This window comes from Pseudopodoces humilis, chromosome 18 (assembly GCF_049639895.1).
Source record: "Pseudopodoces humilis isolate 2021_Gansu_Grassland_sample_001 chromosome 18, ASM4963989v1, whole genome shotgun sequence".
Lineage (NCBI taxonomy): Eukaryota > Metazoa > Chordata > Aves > Passeriformes > Paridae > Pseudopodoces > Pseudopodoces humilis.
Genome location: NC_142217.1, coordinates 5,067,169 through 5,081,276, shown reverse-complemented (window position 1 = coordinate 5,081,276; position 14,108 = coordinate 5,067,169).

Here is a 14,108-nt window from a genome sequence, read left to right as displayed (position 1 = left end):
ATCCAGACATACGGTAAGAATTTATGCAAGAGGATAAACAGCATTCTCTCAGCAAAACCTTGCTGTCACATTGATGAGGCTTGATCTGCCATAAAGCCAGTTGATACCAACGTAAGCCACGGTGGGGTTTTGCTTGTTACTTCAAATTTGGTTTCATATAAACACTCAGGGTGATTCACCACCAGAGCAGTGTTCTGCCTCAGAAGGCCAGTCAATTTTCATTCTATTAATATGAACTAAAGCCAGATTTATTATGGCTGAGTGTAACTGTTCAGCTCCTTCCAGTTCAGCAAAGGTTCTACCTTCGATCCGAGCTCAGAAGCAAATTAGACTTTACACTCTCCTGAGATTCAGGAGCACATTATAGCTTTATTATTGCTCTGGAAAGGGACAAAACTTTCGACCCCATTTAGCAGCTGGATGAGCTTGCACAGCAAGTCTCAGGGAGCATAAAGAGGTGACTGGTGACAGCTACCACGGCTTCACTGAGGGCACATTTTGGGGCTGGCTGTGAGGGAGTTACAGAGATGGCAAATTGGGGAAGAGTGACTGATATTCACCTGCCTGGACTAGGGCAAGGCATTCGACACTGTCCCACAAGACATCCTTGTCTCTACACTGGAGGACCGTGGATTGGCCAGAGGGACCACTTGGTGGGGAAGGAACTGGCTGGAACTGGGAAGGAACACACCACTCAGAGGTGTGCAGCAGAGCAGGGACCTGTGGTGTTCCTTGGGGTCTGAGCACAGAGCAGGGACCTGTGGTGTTCCTTGGGGTCAGCACTGGGACCAGCAACATGGGCAGGGGGATCACTGCACCCTCAGCACACCTGGCAAGGGCACCAAGCTGTGCTGGCACACACAGGAAGGAAGGAACACCATCCAGAGGCGTCTGTCTCTGGCCCAGATAAGCTGTGGGTCCCTGGAAGTGTCCAAGGCCAGGCTGGATGGGGCTTGGAGCACCCTGGGCTAGTGGAAAGTGTCCCTGCCCATGGCAGGGGTGGAACATGATGATCTTTAAGGTCCCTTCCAGCCTAAACCATCCTGTGGCTCTACAATAAGTGAGTAGTACCCTCCCAGCAGTGCTGCCCTGCAGCCTGTAGCTGCTGCTGAGCTGTGACTTCAGCACCATTACTGTGAATCTACATCAGTGTATTCCAGCCAGGCTTGATCCCTGCCTCCAGCAGGTTTGCAAGCAATTAAAATTAATGACATGCAGATACCTACAGAAAAAAGCTCCAGAAAAATCAAAGTAGAATTCATGTCAGATCAGTGTAAAGCTCTGACCCCTAACCTGACATCCCAGGCACACCCTTCTCTCCTCCACACCCAAAACAAAAGCAGCTGGGTTTTGTCTCCCAGTAAAATACTGTTCATATTGCTCTACAGGTTTTTGCTTTCAGTTATAATCACCTTAACACACCAGTTTCCTTTTCTGTAGCTTTTTCTGACATCATTCCCTTCTCCCCTGCTCTCTGGAGAGTTAAAGTGCTTATGAACCACCCAGAGCAAAGTTTCATCTCTTCTATTCTGGAGTCAAGAGACAGAGTCACCCTCTTGAATGATTTGAACTGGAGCTGATTCCCAGTTGTGAGGGTCCCACTGTGGCTGGGTTCAAGCCAGCTGGTTCACATCTTTTCCTGCAGGAATATTCCTACAGCTCCCAAAATACCCCACATGTCAGTGACTTGGACTGAAGGGATTTACAGGAACTAGAGCAAAGCCCTCACTGCCTCATTTCACTGCCAGACATCCTTAGAAACCCTCCTGAGTGGATCTTATTGCTTTTTTTGCCGGTGTTTTCAGGTGTAATGCTGACTTACTGATGTGCATGATGAAAGGCACTTTAATGAAAAGCCTCTGATCTGGTATTTCTGTACATCTCTAAAGACTGGCAGCTGAACTGCACTCACCTCTACACCAGTCAGTGGAGTTTGTCAATTGGTGCTGTGCAGGTGTCAGCTGAAATTACACAAACCTGGGCTACTGCAAAAGGGAACATTTCCTTTTTTCATTTCCCCTTTGTTCTGAACGTGGCCTTGTGGTGGGTTTTTCAAACAAACAAAATACTCCTTTGTTCATGATCTGAAGGCTGGACTCAAAGCCCTTATTAACAAGTATGTGGCTTCAAGAAGATCATTTCTGTTAGCAAACAGTAAAGATTTGGGATTGAGCCCAAATTCACTTTTTCCCCAAAACTCTGCAAGTACTCATCTCACACTACCTATATCTCTGCCAGAGAGATTACAGAGAACTTGTCAAACAGGAAATAGAAACTAGACTTATGTTAAGTAGGAATAACTACAGCTGACATTTTCCATCAAATGCTATTATTCAGAATAAAAATACCTGTCCTAAAATGGAATCAGATTATCTAAATAAGGCAGTACCTTTGCTGAATCAATGCCCTCACATACAAATCCTTCAAGAGCTGCCATAAATGAAGTCCCAGAGACAGAAGCCTCCACTCCACAGCAAAACAATGCACAGATGCTGAAAATAAGATATTTTGATGAGCAACAAACCCAGGCTCTTCCTTACACTTGTAATCATTGAGGAGCACATGCAGAGCTGACTGATTAGCAGCCTGGAGGTGACATATTAACTCAAATTACCTGGAGTAATTAGAGCCAATTTGCTCAGAACAGTTACCAAACAGGAGACAGGACAAAGCTGAGCCCAAAAGGCAGTGCCTGGGAGAGGCCTGTCCAGCCTGCCTGCAGAATGTGACTCTGCTGCTGCAATGGAGCACTTGAGTATGAATTTACTGAATTAAACCTTGCCATGGCTTTGGTCTGCCAGAAACCCTCACAGGAATTTGGGCCAGTTTCAGTTTTGCCCTGTGAAATTCCTTCCTAGAGGAAATTCCCTTGATAACCACTCACTTACTCTGCAAATTTGTTTAAAATATTTCTCTCAAGAGCCATGTTAGGAATGTGATTTTGAACAAGACACGTTTAGATGTCTTTATACACTGAGAAGTTTTGCTGCATTAAATATGTGTGAACCACTCTTAGTCGTGTTAAAAGTTACACAGAAATTTGCAGACACCCGTAGAGAATACACTTTATAAAGAATGTAATTATTTATAAATCTAAGTGCTGAAACAAAAAACATCTGAAGAGACTGACAGTGAAAAGTTGTCTTAAACTCTAAACCAAGATGTTTCAATGATGTTTAGCATTTCCATGTATCAAAAAACAATCAGTGGCTCTGCATATCTAATAAACCATATTGATAACGAGGCAAAATTTTGTGAAGTACATTGAGTCAAGCTAATTTGTAGCATACATTTGCTTTGCACTTTTCAACCTCCAAGAGCACTTCTTTCCCTGCTTTTAGCTCTGACATGGACAGATGGATTAGCTTGTAGTTTGGGGCGTTTCTTGTGGATAATTTCATATAGTGGAAGGAGATAGTTTCACTTCTGGCCTGGAAGCAGCTGTTTCTAAAGGAGTATTTTGTATGATTGCTTTGAACAACTACTTATCACTAATTTGTTTTCTCCTAAAGGTGAGAAGGCTCAATTTCCACTGAAGTTTCTTCGGCAAGAGACAGGATATTTCATTGTAAAAACAAAATTTGGAAGGAACTGGCATTACTGACACGGGTTGATGCCATTTTCCAAGACTGGTTCATTTGCCAAGAACAAAACAAGTGTTATAGCAGACCTACATTGGAATGTACATATTTAGGATAAAACTCAGTGGTTTTTCTCTGTATAACTGAGAATACAAATTGATTAATCCAATAGGTCTTCATTGTCTATGAAGGGCTTAAATCCCTACATCTCTCACTGGAGCCACAGCCTGCCTTCAGCTGAGGAAAACCAAGCAACTCCTCCATGCTGAGCTCAGCTCCAGCCAGATGGATGGATGTGCTTGGAGGGAGGGATCGTGCCAGGGCAGGTGCAGATGTGGTGGAAGCACAGGAGCAGCACAGCTCCTGCAGGAAACGTGAAACCCAAACCCTGATGCCCCCTGGCACAAGAGTGGAGGGAGAGGAACCTGCAAGGCCAAGCCATCTCCTCCAGCTGCCTCCAAACAATTCCCTGGAGTTGAAGGGCTTCTGAATCCGTCCCAGAGGCTTTGGGGCACTCTCTGAGGCTCCAGAAGAAATCCATCCCTCTCTGCGTGCTCCCAGAGCACAAAACCCTCCTCACACGGCAGCTGCTCTTCCCCTGCATGGAGCACAGCAGCCGTGCCTGCCCTCTGTCATTTATCCAGCCAAGACAGAGTTTTCCAGCACCTCTCACTTATTTCCCCACCAGCAGGAGCCCATCCAGGCTGCCAGACACGAGCTTCACCCACAGAAAAGTCAGGAAAAGACTTTGCTTCTCCTGCCTTGCTGCTGGCCAACACACAATTTTGCATTATTGCTTTGGAAAAACAAAACAAAAAAATCTATCTTGAGTGTGCCGACATTTCTTCCTATACAAATATTTGGGTTGTAGTAGCTGAGGGTTTTGGTTGAAATTAAAGATTGTAAACAAACCAGAGCTATTGGAAACTGTTTCAAATATCAGGGCAGTTGAGAATAACAGTCCAGAAGTTGTCACTACAGCTAAAAGATGGAAAGATATTTTTAAAGTATAAATAAAGACATAAGTAAAATGAGTAAGAGAATCCATGGAGATTTCTGACTTTCAAAGACAAAGAACATGAAGAATATGTTTCAAAAATTAATCTTCTATTTTTTCTCTAAGGTTTGCCACACAAGCACAGACGAAAAACTACTGGGAAATAGAAAATAAACTGGATTTGATAATTGGGATGTAAGTTTCAAATAAATTGCAGGCATTCCTATCCTAAGTATAGTGAACTCAGATGCTTTAGGACTCGGGTTCAGATGTTAACTGCACAAACTATTACATTAAATGCTGCAGGCTCAGTAGAAATTTAAGATAAATGTAACAGGAAAAGCATTAGGAGTCCAGAGAGTTCTGGAAATGCAACAGGGAAATTATTTTTAAAGGATCAGAAGATATACACATATACAATGTGAAGAAACAGTGGTCTCAACAGAAATACAGATGTAGCACAGATCTCTGGATCTTACCAAGCTGCAGCAGTACCAGACCCACAAAGGAAAGCAGCTGGAAGACAAACTGACTTGTTAAAATTTAGTGTAAATTTCCCTTGCCACTCAATAGCAGCACAAGGTATTTGAGGATTTTTGCATTTGCATCTTTGAGCCCACAGTATTCACAACATGAGCCTTGCACAGGAACAGCTGGAACTACTGAATTACCCAGGAAACCATCACAGAGACCCCAGATCCTCTGTGATCTCTACACTCCCAGAAGCAATATAATCCTAATTTGATTTAGATAAACAAAAAAGGGGCAAACTCTCCTTTTCTTATTTTTCATTTTCAAGAGTGTCTGCATTTACTGATTCCAGAGGAGCCAGAATCGGGAGGCAGAAAAAAGACTTTTTTTCTCTGTGTTTTTCTCCCAGCTGACTCAGGAGAAAGGAGCACCACAATTCAAGACACAAGGACATTTTTTAGAAGGTTTTCACTTCACAGCCTCTGATTCAGACACCTCAGGTGAGGCTGCAAACTGAGCTAACTCAAACAGTACCAGGACAACCCAGGACTTCCCCTTTGTCTAATGTTATCCTGTCACCTACATGATGCAATTACTGTCTGAAAGCATCCAATTCTGTTGGGAAAATTGCCTTAGGATTGTGACCCTGCTTTGTGGAAGAGTAGAACTAGGACAAGACAGGGGCAGCCACAGGAACTTCTGGCTGATAATTTGGCCCCAGAAGTCCAAGGTAAAAATTTAAGCTTTGCACTCTAAATGTACAAAAGTACTGCAGCAGGTACATGGACCAAATTTGCTAAGATTTGTTTAATTAGAATTGCAGATGCTGGAAAAATGTAAAAGACAGTAGTTACATAAATTTAAGGCAACTAAATAATTCAATTAGGAGAAAAAGAAAACATGAGAAGAAAAAAAATTTCAAAGATGCTTTTGCAGCACAAGGTTTTGAATGGATGAACCCAGGTTCTTAATGAGCACCAGTTACTGAGGGACACCTCACTAATGGGAAATTAGTAGTTGTACCACGGAGCACGTTCCTGTGAACCCCAGAGCCTTTGATGTGTTCTGAGGCTGAGGCTGTGACCTCTGGAGACAAAAAGATCAGCAGCTCTGTGTGACCTAGCTGAATCACCAGAGATGGTGCTTCAAATGCACCAACACATGGCCCAGCACAGTCAGATCACAGAGTCACAGAATCATCAGGTTGGGAGAGACCTCCAGGATCGAGTCCAACCCAGCCCTAACACCTCAACTAAACCGAGTGCCACATCCAGGCTTTTCTTAAACACATCCAGGGATGGTGACTCAGATAATTCCAATACTTTATTGCTCTTTCCATAATAAATATTTTCCTAATATCCAACCTATATTTCCCTTAGTGCAGCTTAGACTGTGTCCTCTCATTCTGTCAGTGCTGCCCGGAGAAAGAGACCAACCCCACCTGCCCACAGCCACCTTTCAGGAGTTGTAGAGAGTGATAAGGTCACCTCTGAGTCTCCTTTTCTCCAGGATAAACAACTCAAGCTCCCTCAGTTGTTACTCACAGAGTTTGTGTTCCCAGCCCCTCACCAGCCTCGTTGCCTCCTCTGGATGCGCTCCAGTGTCTCAGTGTCCTTCCCAAACTGAGGGACCAGAACTGGGCACAGCACTCGAGGTGTGGCCTCAGCAGCGCCGAGCACAGGGGAAGAATGAGCTCCCTGCTCCTGCTGACCACACCATTCCTGATCCAGGCCAGGGGCCATTGGCCTTCTTGGCCACCAGGGCACTGCTGGCTCGTGTTCAGCTGCTGTCACCAGCACCCCCAGGTCCCTTTCTGGGCACTGTCCAGCCACACCATCCCCAGCCTGTGGTGTTGCAGGTGGTTATTGTGGCCAAAGTGCAGGACTCAGCACCTGGACTTGTTAAATGTCATCTTATTGGACCCTGCCCATCCATCCAACAATTCCAGCTCTCTCTGCAGAGCCCTCCTCCTTTCCAACAGATGGACACAACTCCCAGCTTAGTGTCACCTGCAGATTTACTGATGAAAGACTCAATTCCCTCATCCATGTCATCAATAAAATACTGAACAGGACTGGCCCCAGCACAGACCCCTGAGGGACACCACTGGCCCCCAGCTGGATGCAGCACCGTTCACCACCACTCTCTGGGCCCAGCCATCCAGCCAGTTCCTAACCCAGCACAGAGTGCTCCTGTCCAAGCCTGGGCTGCAGCTTTTCCAGGGAATCCTGTGGGAGACAAAGCCAAAGGCCTTGCTCAAGTCCAGGTACACAACATCCACAGCCTTTCCTGCATCCACCAGGTGGGTCACCTGCTCATAAAAGGAGATCAGGTTGGTCAAACATGACCTGCCCCTCCTGAACCCACGCTGGCTGGGTCTGATGCCCTGGCCATCCTGTACGTGCTGTGTGATGGCACTCAGGATAAACTGCTTCATTTTCTTATCAGGTACTGAGGTCAGGCTGGCCCATGATCACCAGCATCCTCCTTACTGTGTTAGAGTGCATTTCTTTACTTTGTTCCCATTTTCAGGAATCCTTATTTAGAAAACACAACAGCACTTTGACAACAGCAGCATCTAAGCATGTTTTCAAAATAGCTCAAGGCAGCAGTTAGAAAAGTTTGAATACTTTTAATAATATAGGTGTTCTGTGTATTCTTTCAGGTTGAGATATTTGAGCACAAAGAGGACACCTGTGTTGGGATTAGGATTTTGTTTTTAAACAACAAAAGGCAACATGGACAACTGTTAATGCCATGGTCTTTAGAGCATTCCAGGCAGATGTCAGCTCTGGTGAGCTATTTCCTTCTGCAAACAATCTGGTCAATGAGCTGTGTCTGGGTCATGACTGAACCTGCTCTGGAGGGGACACTGCTCCCAGCCCAGGGACCTGCATCCACTGATTTCTGTCTTTCCATCTTCACGATGGATCCTCAATAATCTCCAAATGAGAACTTTCAGAATTAGGATGTTCTCAGGCAGTAAATCTCAGCCTGCTTGTCCAGCTTGCTACATTTTTCTCTGGAAGAGCCCAATTCCAGTGATCAATGGCTGTATCATTATGATCCAATGGCATCCCCGTGCCACAGGAGCACAACCCACCTGCTATTGACAGCAGGGCTCAAACCTCCTTTTCCAGCTTTAATATCTGCATCACTGTGCTCTCTGTCCAACCTGCACTGATCAATGGAAACAATATTCAGATTACAGCTGTAGCAAATTCCTGGATGTTGTTGGCCTGATCATTGAACAGTGGAGTTAGAGAGTCCCCAGTAGGCTGCAAACACAACCCTGTTTTACCTAACACCCCTCAGGGTGCTTTACAGGAGGGCAAATAGCAATTTGAATCCACCTTTACAGAGACTGATAGCAGCTACAGACTGAAATATGATTTTATTTTTTTCAGCTTTCTACGGTGCACAGAATGCAACAGCCTTGGGAAAACATTATGGGTTAAAGTGATTGAGGTGAGATTAAAGTTATTTTTCCAACTAAACAGATACAGTCACTTCCCTTAGATAAATAAAAGTCCTAAGTTATGAAAATAGTCTGTTCCTCCAAGAGGGTGTCCTTCACACAGCCAGCTTGTCTTCATACACAAGGTTTGCATCTGCAAACCACAGAGATTATCTTTTAAACTCCAACAAAAATTGAACTCTGTGTCTTTAGTGGAAAGTCAGCACCTTGTGAGGCAGCTTTAAAGGCAAGACCTTAATCCTGAAATATTAGACACCAGCCTCTCAAAGTTACATTCCAGAGAATTCAGGAGTTCTGTCATGAAAAATGTATCACTTTTACAATACAACTAAACTATACCTTTTGTTTGCTTACAACATTGTGTGGACAAGATTGTAAGGAAAGTTCCCTTAAATCCATTATCCTGTCTGTCTGGTTTCTCTGTGTTTCTGGCTCTTGCAGGTCACCACTCTACTGATGACTATTTCTGTCACTAATAAAATGCTAGAGGGATACTAACAACCCAAAGGGACACCAACCCACAGACCTGAATTCCTGCATTTCTTGCTGCCTCCAGATGAATGGAGCAATGGTCTGAAAGTGTAAAGACCAAGAGTTTTAATGGAGAGTTCCCACTGCAACATCAGATGCTCCTCAGGACAGCCACAAACTCAAGCAGCTGTACCCTGCAGCTTCACTGCACTTCAATTTTAACTTCCCCTAGAGTCTCATGACAAAATCAGCTCAAGAGCCACGTTGGCTGTAGATGGAGAAACACCAGATAAAACCAGTTCATAAGGGGGTAGGTGAACCTGCCCTTATGGCACCTCATTATAACAGTGAGAAAAGGAAAAAAAAAAAGGAAAAAAAAATATTCAGTCTGACCACTTTTGAATGAATGCTCTATAAAAGCACTTCCTCAAGACAGGATCTCTCTATAGGTTGTTCATTTATTGTAAAAAAAATAAAATAAATAGGAAAGTAGGGGAAAACAAAGAATCACCCACTCCCCATCTTCAATTGTCTTTATTCTGAAGGCTCACACAATGTATCGATGGAGATTACTTCCAGAAATAGAAATCTCCCCTAAGGCACTCTTTTCATATTTTCACATTCACTCAGATGAGATAAAAATGTGCCTGGTATCAAATTAAGACTGTAGGGCTGGGAAACAGATGACGCCAGATTTAACTGGGGCTTAGAAAAAGACACTTCAAGGTAACAGGAGCATCTGTAACTCCTCATTCAGGAGTGTAACAACTTCAGAACCTAAATGACAGCAATACATGTCATTGGTACCAGCATTTTCACTCACACTTCCTTGTTAATGCTGCAATTTTGGCCAACCATAAAGGCAGCATGTTTTATGTTCTTCTTCAAGGCTGCAAAAACAGAGATGGCAGCCTAAGAGGTAAGAGAGACAAAATCCTCAATACAAAAACACAAATGCTGATGGGCAGAATAAAAATAAAACTTCCCCATCAGCTGTGACAGGCTGAGCTTTCTCCTGCCCTCTCATATAGCACAATTATCCTTGAGGAGTTTTCTGTTGTCTCCTCAGTAACCAGGTATTGCTAGGGCAGCATTTATCAGGGCTTAGCTTTTTTTATGCTGAAAAACAAAAGAGGCTTACTAGTGATATCTAGATTAAAAATACCCTGGATGCACATTAAAGATGATCTGCTGCATCTGTCTGCAATGCTGTGTCTTACAGTTTCAGAAGAAATAAGAACAATAGCTTTGACTTCTCTAATCTGCAGGGTCAGGAAACTGTTATTTTTTTCCTTAGTTTTATATATTCTTGTAACTTCAACATCTAACAAATCACAAACATCCAGCCTGTGATTCAAATAATTTTTTTTTTCAGACATTTTCCTATGTTAGCACTTTCCCAAAAATTAAGTGGCTAAGAAGACTCAGCTTTAAAAATCATGAGAGACAAAACCTGCAAGCAGCTCTGACAGAAATCCTTTAAAAAGCTTCCCACTCCAAGGCACCACCTCCCATAAAACACCACTCACATCAATCGATTATTATCACAAATAGGTTGATTGACTTCTCATTTTCCAGCAGGTTTGTTTTACTCACAGACCTTATTAATGCAGGTGGGGTTTCCCTTTTCCTTTACTCAGTGCTCATCTTCACCAGTCTTAAGTGCAAGAACTTCTCATAGCTGTGTTTCTTTCAGAGCTGTGCTGGATCCATGTAGCACTGGGCAAAACATTCAGCATTTCCTTTTCAGAATCTCTAAAATTATATTCTATGCTGTCTTTCCACAGTTTGCTGAAAGGGAACTTGCACTCAAACCTGAGAAATAAATGCAAAGTTATAGACTTGATAAAGAAGATTGGGATGTATAAAAAGGAGCTGAAGACCTGTATCCTGAAAGAAAGTGTAAATGATTCTCTGGAAATGTTTTACTCTTTGATCAAAATAAGTGATGTAGCACACAGAAGAAAAACAAATATTTTTTTCTTCCCCTTCAACTTCTACAAGGAGTATTAGCCCTTATCTCTGCAAGAGGAGGAATATGCAACAAAGATTTAGGGATTCTAAAGGTGTACAAACCTTCATGTCTAAGTAGGAATAAGTGCTCTCCTACAGCTGAGGGTCCATACAGGCATATGGGAAACCTTACAAAGAATGCTCTCAGAAGTGGCTGAACTGTGGAAGTGCAACCTCATTGTTGCTCCAGAGGATCAGAAACTAAGTTTTCATTTAATGCTGTGACCTACTGATAATGACAAAGCTTTTATATTTGTCTTATGTAAGTATTTAGCCTGAATTCAATTTAGAGGGTTTGCAGTGCATAACTCAGCCATCAACTGCATGTTTTTTCTGCTTTATTTGATTTTCTTGTGCAAATCCCATTCACTAAAAGACAGGAAAAAAACCTATTTACTACTTTTTTTTTTTTTTTTTTTTTTTTTTTTTTTTTTTTTTTTGTTAATCAGTGTGTAGACAAATTATAAATCAGTCTGGAGATTTAGACAGAAAAGCCTCTGTAGAATTTTTACCTGCAGGTACCACAGAGAATGCCTTTGATCAAGGTTTATGAGCAAAGACCTCTTCCCAGGGATGCATGCCAGCTCCTTAAAGGAAAATCAATACATTCTGGGAGGGAGCATCTGGAGGATTGGCTTTTGGATTTAACAAAGCATCCCTCACCCAGGGACTCAGGTCTGTTTGAAGCTTCCAGATCTTAAATCACACTTTGAATTTTAGAGTGAGCTTAATGTGTCCCTAAATACGAGTCCTAGGAAAGACTTTTTTGGAAAAACATTTTCCCAAGAGTTGAAAGCCTTCAGATTTCCTGTTTTGTTATATCCAGATCCAGCTGAATTATTTAGTTTTTCCATAGAATTATTTCTAAAAAAGGAAAAAAAAAAACAAAACCTACACTACCAGAACTGAAGCAATTTTTTAACATCAGGTTATTTGTTAATATTGGAATGGCTTTCTTTCAGTGGGGAAGTGAATTCTCACCCTTTTCTAAGGCACCTGCAGAAGGAATCCCTACCCCCTTTCTCTCCAGTCCACCATCCTGATGCAGTGCTGAGGAAGTCTAAAAAGGGACAAAATTATGTAACATCTATTGAAACCTCGGTGTTTAAACTCCCTTCCACCAGAGCTGTAGGAAAAAAGCAATTTTTATTGAGCTCTGGAATCCCATAAAACACTGCAAAGCCTCTGACACTGCCTTGAGTCATAACTTATGTATGAGTAGGAAGTCAGTTTTTACACCATATGGGTTACAAGTTTCTTTTCCTTTTAATCTAGATTTTAATTTACCTTTTCTGCAGGTAAGAACTTCATACAAAGATTGTTACCTAATTAGGTATTAAAACCTTGTCTTACTGTCAACAGCAATAAGGCTTCCAAATACATCTGAAGATCTGGAGCAAATTGACTCAGAAATACAAAATCACCTCCTTTCCACTGAGGTTTTAAACCTCACATATCCAGATCACTTTTGAAAATGCAGCTTAGGTTTCTTAATAATTTAGATTTTATGTATTTATAAGTGAAACATAAACCATATTATTATTAAGTGTTGGCTTAAAACCCAACTATTTTATCTCCTCTAACTAAATACGAAATCTACATGCTGGGCTTGAAAATGCCTTTTTGCAGAGGGTCTAATTTATGGAGATGATTGAATGGCTCACAGCAGCTTGGATCACACTGTACCTGATGAAACACAGCAACTCAGCCATGCTCTGTGGCAAGGAGTCTGCAATAATTGGTTATTTTTCCTGCTGACCCATAAAATACTTCTGCTACAAACACTATGTAATCAAGTTTTATAGTAATGAGTCCTCCCCTAAGAAGATGGTTGATTTTACTGCTTTGAATAGCAAACAGCACCGAAAAAAGGGTGGAGGTAGGAATTTATCAAAAGGCAGAAGCAGCCCAGCCTATTTTATCAGCATCAACATGTTCTAAAATGAAAGGGGAAAAAAAAGCTATTGACAGCTTTTTGAGCAGTCCCCAGTGAAAATCCTCCACTGTGACACCACAGCATGGGAAGCACAGAACAGCATCAAGGAGTCTCCACGGAGCTGTTACTGAATTTAGAGAAGTTCATCTCAGGGAAAACAGCCCCTCACTAGGGGAAGGCACAGCTCATACCACCATCCCTGCTCTCCTGCACTGTCTCTGGCCAGGAGCTGGGACCTGGGCTCTGGTGGCTACAAAAACCTTCTGCACCTGCCCTTTGTACTCAATTTTGGTTCATCTCCCTCCAGTGTCTCTCCACTAAAGGATTTCACCGGGATTGTCCATAATATCCAAACTCTGTGCTGACCTCAAATTGCTTTTCCTTCCAAAATGTGCAACAACCAAAGCCCTAACCCTAACCCTCCCCACAGCTGGACTAAAAGCAGAAACACATTTGCAAGGCTTCAGGTCTGAGCAGGATGTGCAGAGCACTGCTGCACCCTCTGCCCTCCAGCTGTGCAGTGGGCAGTTTCTGGACACAGCATTCCCATGGAGGCATTCCCATGGATCCCACACCCAGCAGGGGCTGCCTGGGCTCTCCCAACAGGCACCTCCAGCAGTCACAGTCCTGAGCCTTCAGTAAAAGGGCACAGCCTGAACTCTGCAGTGCTCACCCATGACATTCAGTCACTATTTCATTCTGCTTTTAGTCTCCCCTTTTTTCCTGAGCCATGAGGTTCTTTGGCTTTTTCAGAGAAATGATCCAGCGAGGACAGCACAGGCTGTGACAAGGTAAATTACAGCACAGGGCTGGTGCTCCACACCTGCCCCTTCATCCCATTCATCCCATTCATCCCATTCTTCATCTGTTCCAGTGCTATGCAGACCAAAATCCAATTCCAGATGCCACGGAGCAGCAGGGAATAGTGAGAAGCAGCATGGCAGGTTAGGAAAATGGAAAAGAACATGATCTCCCATCTTAGCAAGCCCAGTCTTAGGGCAGAGTTTGGACTTGTGGGAGCATGTGCAGGTAGGTGTGCTGCTCCCTGAGCCTTCAGTGGGCGCTGAATGCAGCGTGATAAAACAGGAAAGCCAGAGGAAACACTGCCTCTCTCTTCACAGAGATAATTGGGCAGTGATAAACTCAAGCTATTATCACAAC